Source organism: Oncorhynchus gorbuscha, linkage group LG02 (genome assembly GCF_021184085.1).
Source record: "Oncorhynchus gorbuscha isolate QuinsamMale2020 ecotype Even-year linkage group LG02, OgorEven_v1.0, whole genome shotgun sequence".
In the NCBI taxonomy this organism is placed as follows: Eukaryota; Metazoa; Chordata; class Actinopteri; order Salmoniformes; family Salmonidae; genus Oncorhynchus; species Oncorhynchus gorbuscha.
Genome location: NC_060174.1, coordinates 23,759,207 through 23,777,306, shown reverse-complemented (window position 1 = coordinate 23,777,306; position 18,100 = coordinate 23,759,207). Strand labels below are relative to the sequence as shown.

Here is an 18,100-nt window from a genome sequence, read left to right as displayed (position 1 = left end):
TTAGATTAAAATGGAGTGAAATGTCTTCATGTTTCTCGAAACATAATGAGATGGGCTACCTGAAAGGATAAAGAGTATTGAGAGAACTGATATAGCCTTGAGACCGGTACTGATGTTTCTGATTCAAGCCTTCATTTCCTCAGTGCATCCAGCAATGTCCCAGTTATTCAAAGGAAAATGTATGAGAACACATTATCCACAGTCCACTATCCTAACAAAGACTGTGGATTGATGGGTATCACTTGGATGTACAAAACTAATACACATAGAAAATCTATTGATTCTCAAGCCGTTTGTTTTGCTGGAGTTAATTGGGAGGTGAGTTATCCACTTATCCCAAACGATTCCTGAAAACAAACATTGTTTGTTGCACGTAATATCTGAACAGGGGAACACAACCCTTCTGGGCATAACGTGAAGCGGCAGGGCATTAAAGCATCTAACGACCCACTTAGCTTTTCTACAAGTGGTCTGAGGCAGTTGGTAAATATCGAAAGGCTTCAAGTGCAATTTTAGTAACAATGGTTTTAGGAAACAGATTTAACGATGCACCTACAAAGGTTATAAAGATAAACTTAGCCTTAAGATGCTTTTGTGGGCCTCCCGGGTGGCGCAGTGGTTAAGGGCGCTGTACTGCAGCGCCAGCTGTGCCATCAGAGTCCCTGGGTTTGCGCCCAGGCTCTGTCGTAACCGGCCGCGACCGGGAGGTCCGTGGAGCAACGCACAATTGGCCTTGCGTCGCCCGGGTTAGGGAGGGCTTGGTCGGTAGGGGTGTCCTTGTCTCATCGCGCACCAGCGACTCCTGTGGCGGGCTGGGCGCAGTGTGCGCTAGACAAGGTGGCCAGGTGCACTGTGTTTCCTCCGGTGCATTGGTGCGGCTGGTTTCCGGGTTGGATGCGCACTGTGTTAAGAAGCAGTTGGCTTGGTTGGGTTGTGTATCGGAGGACGCATGACTTTCAAACTTCTTCTCTCCCGAGCCCGTACGGGAGTTGTAGCGATGAGACAAGATAGTAGCTACTACAACAATTGGATTCCACAAAATTGGGGAGAAAAAGGGGTAAAAATTCAAAAAAAAGACAATTATTGGGCAAAATATAGGAATAGGGCTGCCTGTGTCAACGCAGCCTCAGTACCAGGAAATGAATCATAGAAATTAGGTCTGAGGGCTAAGATGGGAACACAGAGGCCATTGACACTACAGGGGAGTTAACGGAAATATGCAGTCCAGCGTTATCATCGTTTCGATTCAGCTCACACACACCCAAACATAATTATAGGGATTACCAATCAACAGGTCAAGAGCTGCTGGAGCTGGTGTTACATCCCTACATCCCATTTGTGATGAAGGGCTATGCTCTCAGGATATTTGAATACACCAGATATATCAGAGTAATGCTTTAACAAGATCATAGTGATATGGGCACCATTCAAAATATATATTTTAAGTGGTTTTGATATGGTATGGATAGGAGCGTTTCATGTTTATCCTAACATGTTCCAGCAGTACACGTTTATATCATACTAGGAGTATTTGACAAGCATAACATCATACAGTATTAGAAATAGCTGTCATTGTACTTTATCAAAGATGACTTATTCATTACTTACATAATATAGTTATTGAAGGGAAATGACCACAGGTGGCCCTTGGTGTCCCTACTAACATACTGTGTAGCCAGCGCAGCGCTAGTGCAGTGGGTGTCGTCATTCATTCACCTGCCCTAGTGCCTTTCAGCTGTGTAAAGAGCAGGAGAATAGACACTCCACCCCCACACCTCGGCACCTGGCCTCTCTCATGGGCATGGTTGTCAGGCAGGTAGCACTCTCTGTTCCCTTTTAGGGCTTTTAAGTATCTCCCTCTTTTCCCTGGGCTAGATCAAGGGGAGACAGACATTACAAGGCCTGATCATTATTTAAGTGGCGTCCAGAAGGGGTTATAAACCAGGGAAATAAAAACAAATATAAAGTTAGGTAAGGTAATTGTGTATCTGGGATATCTACAGTTGGTCTGATTGGGGGGGGGTCATTGTTTATTTCTGGATAATAATTAGGAATGAACTTGTGTTATTTACTGGTAAATGCTCATTGGGTGTTAATTACCCTGTTTTGAGGGGTTGATGCCCAAATGGGCCTGTCTTGTCTGGTCACTGCCATCTGTTGGTAGATAATTATCTGTTGGGGGGGAGGTAAAGTGGTAGTACAGCTGACGGTAGTAAAACATACATTATCCCTGTTTAACTGCGCTTGATCCAGGAGAGATGATAGGCTCCGCAGAAGAATAGAGAGAGATGCTCATCTGGGTCCACGCTGATTTATGAGAGAGAAAGGGAGGCAGAGATGGAGTGAAGGAAAGGGAGAGTCAGAGGGAGGGTGGACTCACTGGATGCCCCACTGGATTGTAATGATGATTTGTGTCAGTGCCTGCAGAGTGGCAGGCAGCATAGTATGGGGGATAGACAGCTCAATGATTAATGTTGGGGCCCTGCTGCACCAATCTGTTCAGAGGGATTTGATGATGCTGGTGTGGGTTTAAACACCCTCCCCATTCCTCCAGGACCCACCCCCTACAGGCTGATATATATATTTCTCTCTCTCGCTCTCTCGCTCTCTCGCTCTCTCGCTCTCTCGCGCTCTCGCTCTTGCTCTCTCTCTTTCTCTCTACCAGTTAACCAGTCACTGATACCATCTCTCAAGCAATGTAGCATTTTGTCATCTGCATATAAACGAATTCTATGGCAGAATATTTTGAGGCGGCAAGCATAGTCATCCCTATGAGGTTTAAGGAAATGCAGCTACACTGATATAATCAAAGTGGTTATGCATACAAAGGATGATGGATGACCACTGGAGAAATATAAACCAGCCAGGAATTATGAATTGAACTCAACTCATTCAAACCACTGAGAATAATCAAATGTGATTTTATACCCCTAGTGTGTACCCGGCATAATCCCTATATCTACCTCAGAGAGCCTCCTGCCTGAAAAGCAAACAGATACACGGGGTCAGTTGGAATCAAAGCTTATCGATCCTGTGTTGACGACTACAACAACTGGACTTGTCGGTTTGCTCTCAGGGTGGAGAGTAAATTGCCCCGGATGGCGTAGTTATTTTAAGTCAGACCGGTAAGAATGAGGTTGGTGAATGAGGTTTGTGAATGGATAAAGGTTAAATATTTTTTTCAATGTACTATACTGTAGTAAAGTAATTGTCAATAATGAAGACAGATTGTCGTGGATGGTTCTTCCTCCTGACCGACTATCTGTTGGAATGAATCCTCTTTCGAGCAGAATTATATGGCATGGGGATTAGGGATCTTTCCCCCTATGCTGTGTTGGCCATCTACTCTCCATAATGATGTCCTAGTAGGCAGCAGCAGGACAAACCAACTGGACCTCTCCAGGGGTGGGCCCTCCTGCCTGCCTGTATGCCTGGCTGCCTGGCTACAGGGAGGGGTTTAGGGGGAATCAGCCACATCACAGCTGTGCAGTTAGGACAGAACGATAGCGGAAGTCCCACTACACCATTTTAGAAGCATGTACAGTACATACATCATCGTAGACAGTTATTATTATTGTTATTATTATTATACAAGGGATGGGTGCGGAATGCTGATATTTGAATTATTGATGATCAATCTGAGGATAGTCTGAGGATAGGAAGTACCAAAAGTTGTATTCTCGTTCTGGGCTTTTCATGGCTCATCAGAGACAGAGAATGTAATTCTTTCTATTGGGTCATTCCTGCAAATGTTCAGTTGAATGTCACTGGTAATAGGAGAAATTAACTGTGTTTTAGACAGACTGGCTATTTCATCTCACAGATGCCATTTCCAGTCAAACTATTTTTATTGAACGTTATGTACATTATGTAGTTGGAATTTGTCAGACAACTTGACATCCTGAATGACCATCTTATGGACTCACCATATTATTAAATGAAGACAACTTTCTGAATCTTAGAAGACAATTACCTTTATTCAGTACAGTATAGGTCTTCTGGCAGAGTAATCAGCAGCCACAGCATCTGTCTGTGAAAGTCAAGGACCAGGCCAAGCCTTTTAATGAGCACAGTGGGTGATGCTCCATATGGACTGCCCTTGGTGCTTTACACCCCCCACACACACACACACACTCATCCACAGTTAGGTATACAGAAAGGTGAGAATAGAGGGCCTGCTGCTCTGGATCAGATAAACAGCTCTGGACAGAAATCTGTGGGCCAGTGTGGCTGTTAATCTAATCCTGACAGCGATCTTTGATTCCAGTATAATAGCTGGTTATTTATCACTGTACAATTTTACCCAAGGCACTCTCATCAATTAAGATGAACGAGAAATATGACAGGGTAGCTTCAATTCCCTGCCACGCTAAAATATATTTTTTAAGCACTATTGTAAAACATTCAAGGGGTGGAAGCCTACAGTTGTATTTGACAGTATGCTGCCAGCCGCATCCTCCTGTGTGTAACATCACTCCATCTTAGAGAGGAGCCAGAGCAGCATACTGTAGACGGCCTGCAGTAATTCATCTGTCCTGTGTGACACTGCTGAACTCCTTCTCCTGAAAACCCATCTGAAAGTGTCACAAGACAAACAGCAGCTCTGAGCTGAGCTGCCTCTCCTCCCACTGTCTATTGTAGGAGTACAGCAAGATCATCCATTTCCACTTTAACCTAAGCCAACACGAGGCATCAGATAACCTAGCTGTTAGGAGCATTGGACCAGTAACCGAAAGGTTGCTGGTTCGTATACCTGGGGGAAAGATTAACACGGTAGTTAACCCCCCAACAACACCGGCTCCCCAGGTGCCGATGACATGGACATTAAGGCAGCCCCCCGCACCTCTTTGATTCAGAAGAGCTGCGTTCAGTGCGGAAGACACATTTTGGTTGAATGCAGTCAGTTGTGCAACTGACTAGGTATCACCAGCCACCCATCTGCCAGCCTCAATCCCTCCTCCACTTCTCTGCGCTCCTCTCATTTTCACTCTCCCTCCATCACACACGCACACACAATTCAGCGCAGTAGTGTGTCTCTCCTTCCTGCCGGGGAAGAGGTGTGAGCTTGTTGCAGAGAGGTTGGGTGGACTCTACCATTGTGAGTGTGATGGGGTGGGCGTGATCAGGGATAGGGAGCTCCTCCTTTGATGAGTGGGGAGGATAGCAGGCGCAGACCCTAATCTGTTCCTGAGTTGTACACTGAAGCTAGAGGAGGGTATCCTCTGTTACTTTACGACCATAGGCCCCAGTCCTGGATTTGAACCTCTTTTAAGGGATGTTTTGGTCTTTATCTAAAGGAGGAATTACTGTTTTGATGCCAACACTGGTAAGATGACACATTTTTGTTTGTTTGTTGATGTTTTTTCATTTCAAATGCATTATTTTCTCTTGATTTTAGATTAGATTCTGATAGAATATTTGCTGGTGTTTTTATCCTAGAAAAAAGGCTGGAGGCAAAGGCTGAGGATGCGATCTCAAAAAGCCCTGCACTTTTCAGCACTTTTTTCACATCTTAAAACAGAAATCATTCCAGGGTAGTTTTGGGAAAACCTTACAGATAAGCAAATGAAGTAAACACGGTCTTCAAATAAATGACGAGGACACTAAGGAAGGAACTCCAATTTCAGCAAGATAGATTACGGGTGATATTGCACAATCAATAGATACGTTTCAGATACACTTTTCCCTGAAATGTTTTGAGTCATTAATGGAGCATTGCCAATGAAAATGTATTTGATACTTACATTTTTGTATTATTCATTTATTTAACCAGGAAAACCACTGTTAGGGTAAGAAATCATGACCAGAATAGCAAGGATGTGAAAACAAATGCAAAAAAAAAGAAGTTTAAATCATATCAAATTTGATTTCACATGCTTCGTAAACAACAGGTGTAGACGAACAGTGAGATGCATATTTTGACATTTTATGTTTGTTTTCAACATACTGTAATATCGTGAAGATACTCATGAAAGCGATTGCCACAGAATCCAGCGCTATTCATTTCTACTGTCGTGTGCAGTAAAAGGTGCTACGGATGAGAGAATGTTGTTTAAATCAAAGAATGTACCAAGAGTTTGTTGCTGTGCTATACAAGTTGTATCTGGATCCTCTGTTGAAGAAGCAGCAGCTATTCTTCCTGGGGTCCACACAAAACATAGAATACGACAAAATACACAACACTAATGGACAGGAACAGCATAGTACATAGATCACAGAATTGATGTGATGCTGCAGCTAAATTAGTGTAGGTTCTATTGCTCTACTTAGCTGGGCTTTACTGAGGGAGTGTGTGTGTGTGAGGGGACAGGCTGCTTCCTGCAGTGGAAAGGAACATATGCATTATTTATCAATAATAATCTTGCCTATGCAAGGCGGAAGCAAAGCACGGCGGTGCATTACTGTCTTTAGATCACATAACCAGAGCTGGCCTGTTAGCACGTTATTCTCCTCCTAAGAAGACAACAGCCAGAACAAGCCTACTTACACTCTCTCTTAACCTGCTGTCACATGCAAAGTGTGGACAGATGGGAGGGTGGAATGGGACTCCCATAAGCACCCTCCATACCAGGACACAGAGGCCAGTGGGCCCAGAGAGGTCCCTGGGTATTTCAGTCACGTTTTATCTGTATTCCACATTCATCTTAACCACGATCAGGAAGAAGATCGTATGTGTGTAAGAGCTCAATCAAATGCTCCAGAGCAAAATATCCAACATTTAGAAGTTGACAGGATATCTTAGACGATTAGATCTCTGAGTTGGCTGGTGTGCTTTGAGAAAGGGCTGATATGGTGTGCACCAATAAAGTGTTGCAGGTAAAATGTGTGTTTAATCAAAAAAGACAGGTTGAGGGGAGACTCGATATTAAACAACGGGACGAAACATCAATGCTTTACTGCAACAGGTTCTGTAGCTAACTTAGATGCCCAAGGGAAAATAACACAATCGACGGTCTACTTTCATCTTGACAATCTGACAGTTTGTCCCTGTTGAAAGGTCGAGAGAATGTTGTTTTCAATGCTGTACGTCTGATGATTTACACAGGGACAATAAGTAGCTTCTAAAAAGTGAAAACACCAGGACTATGTTAAAACCAGTTAGCAATACTTCATGCATGAAGTAAAACCCCAAAACAAATATAACTAAATAGGTAATTTAATTTGATGTTCAATCTATTTGGAGAAATGCTGATTGTCATAAAACAAATACATTAATCAAATGCCAAATACTTTCTCAATGCTCTTTGTATGTACCAGGGGGACATTATGTGGTCAGTTCAATTTACTGTTGGTTGAGAGCCAGGACCAGTGGTTTGTTTTTATAGTGGGCCCTCCACTATCGAGTGAGGAAATTGACTGACCGGCCTTTTCTCAATTAGATTTGCTCAACTCCTGCATCCTCACTCCTGCATCCTCACTCCTGCATCCTCACTCCTCCAACCTCTCTCGCCGCCTTTTAAAAAAGGTCAAAGGTAATCGAGGAGAGGTGGCGAGGAATATGAATGGAGATGAAAATGCTCTTGTTTGAAATAAGCTCCTTTTCCACTCGCTCGTCATCAGGCAAATGATGTTTACAAGAGTGGATATCAAAAGAACCTTGTAAAGTGATAAAAATGAAATAAGTCAGTTGTAATTAAAATGTTTAGTACCACATTGTTTTTAAATGTCTGCATGCTTTTCTCCTGCGACAATACAACAGCTGATTCAAAGAGTGTTTGGCAGATGTCAAAACTCTTCCACGGTAAGGTACACTTGTGCTTCTTCGCCAAAAGGAGGCTATAGAGGGGAGGACCGTTTGCCTGTTAACGAATTGGCACTCCTCGACCACTCTGCCACTTATCGGTTTCTGGGTCACAGAGAGAGGAAGGAAGATGGACTTTTACCCAAATGAGAAAAAGCCATAGAATATGCTAATGCTTGTACACATACAAAATAATTGCCTGCAATCTACGCAGATGATTGCATTTGTGGCAAGAAAATATGAATTTTAAATAAAAAGGACAACTTCAGTAATGTTACATTCATGATACTATACATTAGAAGCTCTATCCGGTGAATCATCAAGACTCTTCAAACATGGTTGAAAGTATTCCTTCTAATGCTAACTGCTTAAGAGTCTATTGATGCTATTTAGCTGTACAGCTGAGGCTTATTGGGGCTGAAAATAATGTGGTACAGACTGTCCCTGAATATGAATCTTTAATATGCTGCACTTTAAAGCATCTCTCTCGTTCTCTCCCCCATTCTCTCTCTCTCCCTTGTTCTCTCTTCCTTTTCATGACCCTCCTTCTCTCCGTGGCCTCTTTGAACACCTTCGTGTGTGTTTTTAAGCTTTGTTCTTTTATTTTATCTGCTAACACCATTCATAATGTTGAATTTTACCGCTACAGTACGTCCCTGGACATTACATAATTACAACACAATGGTCTTCCAGAACAATACCAGTAATGAAAATAGCATAGCTGAGACCCATCTCAGAGAAAGCGTCTCTCTCTGGCTCTAGGATGGACGATTGTAGGAGGCAGTAAATAGAATGTGCAGTCAGACGCCAGTGGGTTCTTTAATATTTAACCATGAGTTACAGCAGCATAGAGGCACTTCTCCTAACGACACAGAAGATCCTCCACTTCATCTTAAACCCACGGCTCGGCTATCATCGCTGAACCTCTTCCAGTGGACCCTTTGTTCTCCCCTCAGGTCACAAAGGCTGTTCAGACCCATGCCATCATATTTCATTTAACACATGTCAAGCAGCTTAGGGCTTCCCAACTGATTCCCTGACTTTGTCATTGTGACCATTCCTTTTGAAGTGAGTGATAGCTGCCCAGGGATATTGGTCATAGGAGACATGTCCTCTGTGTGCCTGAACATTGGACCCTGTTGGTGCACACACCGAGTAGTCCCTCCCCACAGCCACTGTAGTGAGAGTACATAGTGACAGTCATTGGGAGCTCGTCAATAACATCATGATGAGTTCTAGTCCGAGGTTATTATCTCAGTTCTGTCTTTGGTGATCAGTAAAGCTACAATAGATGGTATGGCTACCTCATGATGACACACTGCCAGCAAAGGAGGTACCATCGGCGATATTATGTCATTAGCAATCTTCAATTGCTACCTGGGCATGAAGATCATTGATGACCAATGGTTTACTCCTAACAATATATCCAATCTCCTGTGCTGAATCATTGGTCACACATCAATGTCATTAGGACACTTGTTGAATGACACTGATGAGACTGGCCGGAAATGAACAGTGGGTTCAATTAACAAGAGGCTATGAGAATGATCCAGTAAATTCCATTTTATCCGTAGAACAGGCCCCATAGCAATATGGAATCTCTCTGTCCATTGGTAGTGTTCTTGAAGAACTGAGGGCCAGAAAGTGAATCAATAACAAATTATTGAAACCAATGTGTGCTCTGTTCTATGTGCCTTGAAGCATAACGGTACACACTGGAGGGCCGAGTAATAGACATCAGCCTCCCCCTCTCCGTTTAATGGACCTCTCACTTTTATTTCTCCCTTTTTATTTGCTGGGTAGATGACAGCATGAGACCAGCACACTGCCACCCCTCACCCTGGCCCCTGACTGGCACAACAGGTCTTATAACATATATTTTATTCCCCCACCCAGGGATGGCTTGGTTTATATCTCTGATATTTACCATACATCCAAAATTGGGATGTGTCAGAACATATCTATCTTATTTGTATGTGAGATGTTGATGAAATACATCGCAATGGAGAGGTAGTGACAGTGGTGAAGATAAAAAATAATACTGCCAGGTCAGAACCATGAAATTAGCCTACGTGTGAACATTTTCATTTGCTGAGACTACAATGTCTTGCTCGGTTTCTTGAGCAGATGTAAAATGATTCGGTTTTGGCTTCAGTTCTGTTTTGGACTAAACTATGAGTCATTGCCTTTATGCGCAAAAAGCTCCAGCAAACTTTAATGACGTAACAACACCGAACACTAGGTACAGTATTCTTCCCTTTATAACAAGATTCACTCAAGCATCAGATCTGAATCTGATACACCAGATGCTTAAAACAAACCTCCTTTTGTTTTAGCACTAATTAAGATAGAAATACAGACATATGAGGCTCTAACGGAGATATACAAATATAAGCAATGGAATCCTCACATCACATCAATTAGTGGGAAGAGGGGATGACAGGACAGCACTTTTTTATCTTTTTTTACCCTTTTTCGTGATATCCAGTCTTGTCTCATCACTGCAACTCCCGTACGGACTCAGGAGAGGCGAAGGTCTTTCCTTCGAAAGACAACCCCGCCAAGCCGCACTGCTTCTTGACACACTGCTCGCTTAACCCAGAAGCCAGCTTCAGAGGAAACACTGTACAGCTGGTGACATAAGTCAGCATGCATGCACCCGGCCGCACATGGCATTGCTAGAGCGAGACGGGACAAGGACATCCCAGCGGGCCAAACCCTCCCCTAACCCGGATGACGTTGGGCCAATTTTGCGCCGCCTCATGGGTCTTCCGGTTGCAGCCGGCTACGACACTGCCCAGGCTCGAACCCAGATCTGTAGTGATGGCCTCCTGAATGGCGCAGTGGCACTGCCTTAGACCACTGCGCCACTCAGGAGGCCAGTTACAGACACTGATGTCAAGAGAACTCTTTTAAATGAACACGTATGCAAAAGAACAAGGCAGCATCATGAGCTATGTTTCCATTAACTTGTCCAGTGATTTTTCTGTAAACATTTAGAAAGTTTGCATAGAAAATAGATGCAACAATTACCTGCTAGGGTGTGTTTCCATGGAACTTTGAAAACACCTTGACGTAATGACGTCACAACTAAAAACTATATATCTCAAAAACCTACACTGTTGAATGAAAATATTGTGGTTGAAGGGTTTCCATTACCCATTTAGGCAAATTGTGCATTAATATATTGGCGGCAGCCTGTATGTTCTCCCACCTATCTGGTTCATGTCTCAGGTAGCCCGTGAAAGCCAACATGGATAGAATGCAATAATTGACTAATATTTGCATATTGTAATAATTCTCATGTGCCAACGTATCACCTCGGTTGATGACATGGTGAAATGTGCACTCCTGTAGATCTGAAGTAATTAGATGGTGAAACGTGCACTCCTGTAGATCTGAAGTAGTTAGATGGTGAAATGTGCACTCCTGTAGATCTGAAGTAATTAGATGGTGAAACGTGCACTCCAGTAGATCTGAAGTAATTCGATGGTGAAACTTGCCAACCAACCAGAAAAGTAAGATGAAGAATTTCAGGTATTCTTGAAAGTAAGGACAATCCATTTCCTTCAAATAAACATCATTTTTATAGTTGAAAATTGATTTTGCAAGACGTAGGCATTTACAATGAATTTTGGGGTGGAGCTTTATAGTTGACATCACGTGCCCCGCAGGCTACCTTCATTATTATTTGCCAATCATAATTTATTAGAAAAAAAGTTTCCATCATCATTTGTCTTAATAAAGAAGGTTCTTCTACAGATTTTTCTACGGAAGAAAAATCCACCCATGTCGAACAGATAGAAATGTGGTCGATCTTTAGAAAATGTATCCTAGATCTGCTGTTTCCATTACACATGTCGCAATGATTTTTTTTTGCGACATTGCGTTTGTCGAATAAACCTGGGTCAATGGAAACCTGCCTAGTAACAGTTTTGCGAGATGTTTTAAATCAACTTCTGAAGCATTCTATAAAGTACTGTATTTTTCCAACCAAACAAACCTATAGTGTCCTCTATATTAATCTAATGGCCTTGGGGATATACATTGATACATGATAGAGAAAGGCATAGATGGAGTCAAAGCCAGGTGGAGTCAAAGCCAGATAGATGGAGTCAAAGCCAGGTAGACAGACTCAAAGCCAGATAGATGGAGTCAAAGCCAGGTAGACAGACTCAAAGCCAGATAGATGGAGTCAAAGCCAGGTAGACAGACTCAAAGCCAAGTAGATGGAGTCGAAACCAGATAGACGGAGTCACAGATGCCATAGATAGATTTGTATGGTTCTGGATAGAGTACCTACCCAACTGAAAGGCACAAGCTAGTGTTATGTAACTCCCAGCTGGGCATGGCGTCAGCAAAGAGAGAACCACGGCAGGATGGGCAAGGCGGGGCAGTAACCTGAAACACTCTGGATCATGGGAGAAGTGTTGTCCTCTGACTAGAGAGAGAGAGAGAGAGAGCGAGGATGGTCACATGAGACAGAGTTTATTTTGTTTGTTTTCAGACCGAGATGATGAAAACTGGTGAAAATTGACAACCTGGTTTGAGATGAGTTACGAATGGACTCCTATGCCACTTTTCAGGGTAAATTTCACATTTCCCAGACTACAAAAACTAATGTCGAGATTAGATCCAGTCAAGGAATAGAGATGTCAACGTGCTCTAATAAAACCAGTCTACTCGTGTGTAGAAAGACACCAATGAAAGGGAGGGATTGTTTTTTCATTCAGCCAGACATTCATTTCCTTCTCATACGCAGCAATAAAAGCTGGGTCTCCTCCTGCCATCCTTCACTCCTGACTTTATCAGTTCAGTGTTGACATCGAAGCATGGAGTGCTGCATCTTTTATGTTTGGCCCTGTTTTTCTGCTGCTGGAACAATAATCTAAAGCTTTCGGAGCAGCGCTGGACATAATTACATGGCTGCAGTCTTCAGCAAGATTCAATTGCGGGGCAGCCGATCTCAATGTCTGATTTCTCTCTGTCCCTTTCACACACGCTCTCTCTCTTTCTCTCTCCCGCTCTCTCTCTGCATTAGCGTGAGGGTGGGTTAGAGAGAGAAAGAGCTAGACACAGATCGGGCGGGGGGGTCAGTCCAGTCACTGAGAATAAGTGTGCTGGTTGAGGTTTGATCTCAATGCGGGGGATTACAGATTGTGCACTGTGTTAGTTCCAGCCAACCACCAGTCTCTTTGGTCAACATGTATATTCCATCCAGCCATGCCAATAATCACCGTGACACACACCCTATAAGGACTTCTTACTTTGTTTAATATGGAGATTCTGGGTATCCGTTGCATGCCTGCCAATTAGTGAAAGTTGTTACACATACAAACTGAGAATTATATCTATACCTGTTCAGATATCATCAGTATGTCATGTGGCTTCCCATGGTTCATGTTGGCTGACTAACCTTTTCCTCAAACATTGATGTGTCCTGATTAGTCAGGGGGCAGACACAGAGGTTGTTAGAGAAGGTTGCTACTGTATTATTAAGGTTGCCACGATCACGTGATGCAGCACCCAAGTGCTCTCTGCTGTGCTGTGGCTGTAGCTCCACACTGGTTCTCATGTGCCTTTCTACTTGATTATCTGCATTACGCCCGTTTCTGGTCCTTTGATCCCTGAGGCAGTAATGATGTACTACTGCCCAAGAAAAAACCTCATCATCACACTAATAGATGATTTGAACATGTTGCGATGAAATGCTAATATCGGTCCCATAATTTGAATGGATTTGTGCCACACATGCTAAAACGTTAGCATTTGGAAACGGTGCCAGCCACTGCCAGGGAAACTAAACCAAAGCATGGATTACTGTAATACCTTGTACATAGACAGCTTACAGGGTAAGGAGACCAATGTGTCACTTTGTAATTTGGGTGAACTTTCCCTTAAAGAACAACACCAGGTACATAAAATATAAAATCGAGGATCAGGTCACCCCTGTCCATGTAATCTTATTCATGGTGTCATCTAAAAGGAAAAACTGATCCTAGATCACATTCCTACTCAGACACTTGATAGATATGCTGCTCCTTGCATAAAGTCAGGAGAAACCATAGAATCCTGACCATGGAAACAGAGACCATTTGTATGTACCAGCTTGACACAGATTCATGTCTGCAAACCACCTGCAGTTTCCCTCAGATGTAGCCAACGTAGGCAGCAGGTACCAAGGGAGTGACCGTCCGTAGCCTAGATAGGGAGTTTTGCTTGCTCTCTTGGGTTTTAGGCTCGGTTTCTGGATAAGCACTTTTTGATAACTGCTGTAGTAAAAAGGGTTTATAAATACTTTTGATTGCAATAGATTTGTTATATGTTTGGAGGAGTCATCCCCTTAGACATGCAGAGAAAGGTCAAACCTCATGGATGCAAATGTATATGATGCAGGTTGAAATCATCACATCATCTCATAGCGTGATTTAATAATGAGAGGGCAGAAAAAATAGTATATTATGAATACACCAGAATATCAGAATCACTGCTCACCCACTGGACACGCCCTGGTTCCCTGGTTGTATCAACAATGTTTCCACGTCATTTCAAGGAAATTACATTGAATCAACGTGGAATAGACGTTGAATTGACGTCTGTGCCCAGTGTGCAGGGCATAAACTGGTGAGTCAGCTATTATAGCATTATAGTGTTATAATGTTATAGACCCCAAACAAAATGTAGCTATTGCCACAGAGTCTATTTATGCAATAAGGGTGTGGTATATGGCCAATATACCATGGCTAAGGGCTGTTCTTAGGCACGATGCAACAAGGAGTAGCACGGCTGTCAGCCAATCAGCATTCAGGGAGCCACCCAGTTTATAATGGTATAATTCTCTGTCATCTGGAGTGGAAGTTGTGACTCGTGCCTATCCTGTGCCTGAATGTCTCGCTCGGGATGTCTATACCTGGTGTAGTCGTGGTGGTGCTCAGTGTCAGGAAACAGAGACTGTCCTCTCTGGTGAGACTACACTGGGAGGGAGGCTGGCACAAACTCAGCTCACAGACAATAAAATGGTGGTGCAAGGAGAGCATCACTGTACTGTGGTGGTAATCAGCTCCAGGTCGGTTCTAGTAAACTACCTACACACCACTGTCTGGTGTAGAAATACTGGAGTTTACTTGATCTGTTTGTTTGTGTCAGATTCATCCAATGTTCATGTGTTAAATATTACATTTTTTTCTGAAGAGGAAAAAAATATAGAATGAGTGTACAAAACATTAGGAACACCTTCCTAATATTGAGTTGCACCTCCTTTTGCCCTCAGAACAGCCTCAATTCGTCAGGGCATGGATTCTACAAGGTGTCAAAAGTATTCCACAGGGATGCTGGCCCATGTTGACTCCATTGCTTCCCACAGTTGTATCAAGTTGGCTGGATGTCCTTTGGGTAGTGGACCATTTTTGTTACACACAGAAACTGTCGAGTGTGAAAAACCCAACAGCGTTGCAGTTCTTGACACACTCAAACCGGTACGCCTGACACCTACAACCACTGAAACATTGTGTCTTGCCCATTCACCCTCTGAATGGCACACATGCACAATCCATGTCTCAAGGCTTAACAAGTGACATCAATAAGGATCATAGCTTTCACCTGGTCAGTCTGTCATTGAAAGTGTTCCAAATGTTTTGTACATGCAGTGTATGAGCAGTCTGTATGTAGCCTAGGGAGTGTCTGCCTCAAACACTTAAATTCATCAGAAGAAACAATATCAATACATAAACCTCATATTCACTCTGGCATTCTGCCTCTGGAAAATTTAGATGAGCATAAAGAAAAATATACATGTAGATGGATATTCCAATATGATTTAAGGGAGCTCCTTATTTCCCTTTACATTGTCTATAAAAACCACAAGCACCTTTCTTGTTTTGTTGTCATTACTGAAGCAGAAACAGACAGCCAATACCACAATACACAGTAATCATCATCAAGTAATGGCCCTTCATTTACCAAGCTCACTTCAGACATCCACCATGAATGGCCTTTTCACTCAATTTCTGGAAGGAGGCTTAGTGTGCATGAAATGGTATCTGTGTAAAGAAACTGTTGTTTCTCATGTCATGCTCCACTCAAAATAATGTGCTTTAGATGTTTTCATAGCAAATGGTAGAGAGATCCGTTTGATATATATCCTTTAAACTAAATACCACAGCACTGGATGGGCTCAGCTGATTATCACATAACCTTTATTTGCAATTTATTACACGGTCTGAGTAACATCATGAAAGAGCACTTGATCGCACCACAAAATATGATTTCCCTACCAACACATTAAAAAGGCTATAGATTCTAAATCATCCACTCCATGCTGTCACTTCACACTGTGGATAAAGCCTACCTCTCCTGATACCTGCTGGTGATTAGGCAGGAAAAACTGCAAACTATCATATACAACTGAAATATTTAGTGAACTATAAACGCAAATGTTCTTAGACACACTCTAGTAACCTCAGCTCTATAATAGCATAGAAGATTTTGTTATAGTGTCTATATGCCTCAAAGCAAACTCCATTCAGGGGTCAATTCCTGGGCAGTTGAAAGCACATATTATATTGGACTGGTGCAAGTAACACAGTATAATATGCCAATCTGTGCTTTAATAATCACCTACTATTCTGCATTTTGTTGATATTTCTAATGTTGCTGCTTCCCACATAAAGTCAAATATTGTTCAGACATTGGTGAGAAGGAATCGCTGTTTGAAAAGCACATCTCTAGGCTACCTGCAAAGTATTCTACCTTGCTCAAGGATGATTTGATTCCCATAGACAGCCTCCTGTGTCAAGCTTCCTGTGTCACTTTATGACACTACTGTTATTGACAGTCTATTGCTTATTCAATGAGTTGTTCAAATCTTTGATTCCCTGCTGCTGGTTCCCTCCAGAGGTCTGTGCCTTCTCCTGATGTTAGAGTGCCTTCCTTTCATCATGTCATCACAAGAGAACAGAATAACTCATTCAAACGTAATGTAGCTATGTAGTAAGATTCCTGCAAGCCTGAAATTTAAGCTGTCTTTACATGGTGCTCCCTGCATAATATAAATGAAATAGACTAAAACATATTATTTTAAACCACATAATAAACCAAAACAAGAAACTGACGTTATCTACAGCAGTGTTTCCCCCAACAGCACACATTGTTGTTGTAGCCCCAGACAAGCACACCTGATTCAACTTGTCAACTAATCATCAAGTCCTCAATGAGTTGAATCAGGTGTTTCGTCCGCGGCTACAACAAAAATGTGTGCTGTTGAAGTTACTGGAGGACCGGGGTTGGGAAACGCTGACCTACAGTGCTGGACTCGTACACACCTCAAACACAACCCTGGACATCGAAGCCAGTTCCATTAAATGTTTTCAGGGACTGATTTAGACCTGGGACACCAGGTGTGTGCAATTAATAATCAGGTAGAACAGCAGGCTCTGAACCTCATAGGGTAAGAGTAAAGTAACCCTGTCCTACATGGTTCTTACATGCCATACATTTGTGTTTGATCAAATGTTTTACTGGCCTGTCCTGCAGTCTTTATCCGACAGTGAATTCAACCATTTACACCTCATTGTATTGTACTCTGCTACCAGTACTTTTCGAACAGAGCATGGGTTAGCTACTGATCTTTTTCACTCTCTCTGTCCAATACCTGTTCTGTCTCAAAGGAACCGCTCATCTCTCTGGGATCTCAGAATACAGGGTATCAGGTAGAGTTGGCAACCGTGCTGAAAGTGATTCCCTCCCTGAGCCAAGTCCATATGGGCATCGTGACCTTCACTTGTCTTAGTCAACAAACAAGGAAGTGGCACTAGAGTAGGTTCAGCAGTATAGAGGCAGGGCCAAGGCTTTCAGTATGCATTTTCACACTTTATGAAGAGAAATAGAAGAAGGAAAATATATATCCTACATCAGTGTTATTCAAATCCAGGTCTCAAGCTGCTGCTGGTTTTCTTTTCTACATCACAGATAATTGATAGATATTCAGTTTTATACTCTACAGTATATTCGATTGGTTAGAGAAACAGTCCCTTATTAAGAGCCTAGATGGGCACGAGGAAAACCAGCAATGCTGCAGAACTTCAAGGCCCATATCCCATGTGCTTCATGGTCTTGCCACTGCAATATTAAACAAAATACACTACATGACCAAAAGTACGTGGAAAAAGCTCTCTAATTCATAGACAGAGGTTTGGATGCAAGGACTGACCATCCATGAGATCAAAATTATAGTTTTAACTATGCTTTGAGGCTATACAGTGTTTGTTTACATTTACATTGTTTACAAACCTTGGAGTAAACCAATCTTATTTTGGGTTCTGATGGGTACAACGGTTAAATTAACTCATGAGGCATTTAAGA

General features: G+C 42.6%; 1 protein-coding gene across 1 annotated transcript in view; it reads left to right on the top strand.

Annotated features, from left to right (window-relative positions):
• The first annotated feature begins 5,161 nt into the window (after positions 1-5,161).
• LOC123991937 (synaptic vesicle glycoprotein 2B-like) overlaps positions 5,162-18,100 on the top strand; it is a 35,907-nt gene continuing 22,968 nt past the window's right edge. The window contains exon 1 of the mRNA XM_046293389.1: positions 5,162-5,326. The gene's annotated coding sequence lies outside the window, so the exon portion shown is untranslated. The remainder of the gene's footprint in view (positions 5,327-18,100) is intronic.